This window comes from Chiloscyllium punctatum, chromosome 36 (assembly GCF_047496795.1).
Source record: "Chiloscyllium punctatum isolate Juve2018m chromosome 36, sChiPun1.3, whole genome shotgun sequence".
Classification (NCBI taxonomy): domain Eukaryota; kingdom Metazoa; phylum Chordata; class Chondrichthyes; order Orectolobiformes; family Hemiscylliidae; genus Chiloscyllium; species Chiloscyllium punctatum.
In genome coordinates this window covers 31,571,874-31,575,845 of record NC_092774.1, presented here as the reverse complement: position 1 = coordinate 31,575,845, position 3,972 = coordinate 31,571,874, and the positions used below count along the sequence as shown (strand labels likewise).

The 3,972-nt window shown below is 46.9% G+C and overlaps 1 non-coding gene across 1 annotated transcript; it reads right to left on the bottom strand.

Moving 5' to 3' along the window:
• Positions 1–1,042: 1,042 nt before the first annotated feature.
• On the bottom strand, positions 1,043–1,114 carry trnae-uuc (transfer RNA glutamic acid (anticodon UUC)). The gene has a single exon. It is a non-coding gene; the product is annotated as a tRNA-Glu (tRNA).
• Positions 1,115–3,972: the final 2,858 nt, after the last annotated feature.

Below are 3,972 nucleotides of genomic sequence, written 5' to 3'. Positions count from 1 at the left end.
AAGCTTGGAAGCATCACTGAGAAATCGGCGGAATGGGTTTATTGGGGACACGTTCTCCTTAAATACACTATATACGTATTTCTCTTGTGGTCTTCGTAGTTTCTCTGTGCTGCAGTGTGTAGTGGCTCGTTGAAATAATGTCCTGATGCAGCTTCGTTTGTGGGTGTTGGGATGATTGCTTCTGTGGTTAAGTATTTGGTTTGTGTGTGCTGTTTTTCTGTAGATGATAGTTTGAAGTTACCCATTGACTGTTCACTCTACTGTAACATCTAAGATTGGAAGTTTAATGTTGTTCTCCTCTTTTTCAAACTCGGAGCCCCACTCAGGCCATAGTCTCACTACTTGGAACACCAACATACAGACTAGTCAAAGGCCTCCACTGAGGACTAAAACACCAAGTCGAAGATTCATGCCACTCCATTTACTCCATCCAAGAATTCCTGAACACCAAAGACACGAAGATAGAAGAGGATGGAATAATGTTGTTCTTTGACATAACAGCCCTGTTCACATCCATTAACATCAACATGGCCAAAGAAAACTGAAGACACTACCCGAAGAACCAAAGACAGAAACACAGCACCAACTTCATCAGCAAAGATAACACTGTCAACCTCGTGGTTACCACCCACTTTATATTCAGTAACAAGCCCTACAAACAAATCAACGAAATATTCATGAAACACTTCTGTCATCAAAAAATGAAACAAATTAGAGGAAACCTACAACACCATCAACAATCTCCTTACTGGCATAAAATTCCCAAAAGAGGAGAACAACAACAAATTGCCATTTCTCGATGTCACAGTAGACCGAACAATCAATGATAAATTCAAAACAGCCTCTACCGAAAAACAGCACACGCGAACCAAGTACTTAGCTACAAAAGTAATCATCCCTACACCTACAAACAAATCTGAACGAGGGCACTATTTCAACGGACCACTACACACTGCAGCACCCAGTGACTACGAAGACTGATAAGTAACTGTACAGCGCATTTAAGGAGAATGGGCAGCCAAAACAATACACTGCAAATTGCTTCCCTGACCGGGGCTCGAACCCGGGCCGCAGCGGTGAAAGCGCCGAATCCTAACCACTAGACCACCAGGGAGATATTGGCGAAGTTTGACAGCTCTACTGAAAATTGCTTCCCTGCCCGGAAATCGAACCCGGGTCACGGGACTGCAGATGCTGGAGATCAGAGGAGAGAGAATGTAGTGCTGTAAAAGCACAGCAGGTCAGGCAGTACCCGAGGAGCAGGAGAATCGACGTTTCGGGCAGAAGCACTTCATGAGGAATCTTTTGATTCCTTTCGGGCATACACCCGCCTGATGAATGGCTTATGCCCGAAACATCGATTCTCCTGCTCCTTGGATGCTGCCTGAGCTGCTGTGTTTTTCCAGCACTACACTGTCAACACTAATTTTGGATATCTGGTCAGCATGGCAGGTTGGACCAAAGGGTCTGTACAACTCTATGAGAAGCATACTTTGACAAATGACAAACTATTGTATGTCCTTGTTAACAAGGCTTAGTACACCACATGGTTTACTAACCATTCTCCACAGGTCCTGCCCCTTCAATGACTGAATAACATATACATGCTGGTGCATAATCTCCTTCACTAGTATCTCCACACTACCCTAGGGAATTGCACAAGTAACAGCAAGAGTAAACAGCAGAAGGATTTTAAAAAAGTGAGGGTAAAAATCACAAGGCCCAGTAAAAGCAGATGGAAAGTGAATGTAAAATGTCACTATGACAGGACAGGCCCCACATTTACTTCCCCTCCGTGCCACCCCCCAACCTGCCTCAACTTTCACCTCCCGGACCCAGTACCTTCCAGGTGACCCCATAGTTGACACAGGGGCCGCCCCACGACCAGCAGAACTCCACCACCCAGGCGGCCGAGGGTTCCCAAACAGGCCCTTAACTGTCACTTGTCTCTCTCTCTCTGACGTTATTCCCAATCGGTGGTATCCGTCCTAATAGTGGCTGACGATGTCTGAGTCGTGATGCGGTTTCTGACATGCTTGTCATTCACGTCTGAACCAGGGTGGCGAATTACTGCAGGGAATGGCCGAAACCACAAGGCATGGGTTTCAACTTTACCAGCTCATGAGCATCGCAGAGAACTGGTTTTGCGATTCAGTTCAGAGGAAACCGACCAAGAACAGAATATCACTGAGACCTCTAAAACCACATCCCTAGAATGGAGAGGATTTGGCGAGTGCGTCGATGCGAAAATGCCATTTGGACACTCGGCAAGTAGATGCAAAGGCTGCTGGCTGAAGAAAGCAGATCAAGGTGACAGTGAACGATAGCAGAGGATGGTTTCGATCCATCGACCTCTGGGTTATGGGCCCAGCACGCTCCCGCTGCGCCACTCTGCTGCCGCTTGGGGAGCTCGTTGCACAGAACACTTCAGGTTTTTGTCTGGCACGTGGCAGGCACCTTCGAGCCTGATGTCAAAGACCTCCACTGCTGTCGTGTGATATGCTGTTTCGCAGACGTATGGAGGCTGTGTAAATATAAACTTTTTTCTAAATTCCCACATTCTTTCGGTCGAACTGTGATTTCACACTGAATCACAACATGTGTCACAGCGCAGACGGAGGCTATGCGGCCCACCTTCGCTCTGCTGGTTCTACACTTAAGTAAACGTGTGACTCTAGTCGTTTCATTCTCTCGCCTTCTCAGCGTAAATCTGCACAGCTGAACGTGACCACCGAATTCCCTTTTGGGTCCATTGAATCTTCCTCTTTGTCAATGTCAGACAGGGACTTACTGACCCTAACCACTCCCTGTACGAAAACGTTCTTCCTAATGTCACTTTTACTTCTTTTCCTCGTGACTTTAAAATTATGCCGAATCGTTATGGATCCTTTCAGACGTGGGAACGTTTTCACAACATTATTTCCTGTTTCTAGGTCCCTCATGACTTGGAAAAGTTCGGTTCTCCGAGGAGAGCTGTCCCAATTTTCCAATCTACCATGATTGCTGACATTCCTCAAACACTGCACCACTCACGTCAACCTGTTGAACACTATGGTAAAAACAATGACTGCAGATGCTGGAAACCAGATTCTGGATTAGTGGTGCTGGAAGAGCACAGCAGTTCAGGCAGCATCCAAGTAGCTTGTTGAACACGATCTCCAACCATTTCACTTCTCTGTTTTCTGCCTCATTCGTACTCCAGGCAGCCCACGCTCGTTTCACGAAGGTGCTTTTTGAGAAAGTTAATCAGGCAGTTTTGCACAAGTCAAGTTAAAAAAACTGCGGGCTCGTCCGGGTTTTGAACCCGTGACCTCTCGCAAGTCGGCGTGCTAACATACCCTGAGCGACAATCATGCGCCTGGACCAACGAGCCAGAAAGCACGTATCCCTGTAACGCCCCACACCTCTTGAGCGACCTAAGACATGCTCAGCATGAAATACGTTTGAGATTGCTCAAAGAATTGCAAGCGACAAAGACTTTCCCGAACAACTGCTTCTCATCCAGTCTCCCTGCTGCTCTTTGTCCCGTCCCTCGGAACCGGGCTCTCTCCACTGGCAGATAATTCAACCATTTTGTTTCGAAACTTTTCTCTGACACACGAGCGGCCAGTGATAAGTATTGCCCTCCTGAACATCGGATACAGAGAACAGGAGAAGACCACGCATGTGAAACAGGGAATTCTCATCCATTGTTTCAGGTTGCACAAATAGGAAAAAAATGTTTCTGACGGAAGCTTACAATCCTGGTGGCTTTTGTGAGAAACGCCAAGAGGTTTTTGGACATTGTCAGGGTTTGGTTACCAACTGAGGTTTCCAGGGTCTGAGCCACACAACAGGTGGCAGGATGGAGAAGGGAATGTGGACTTGGGTTACATCCCCATGATAGAGTCATAGAGCTCGACAGCACAGAAACAGGCCTTTCAATTCCAACATGTCCATGCCGATCAGATATCCCAAATTGGTCAGGCCGCT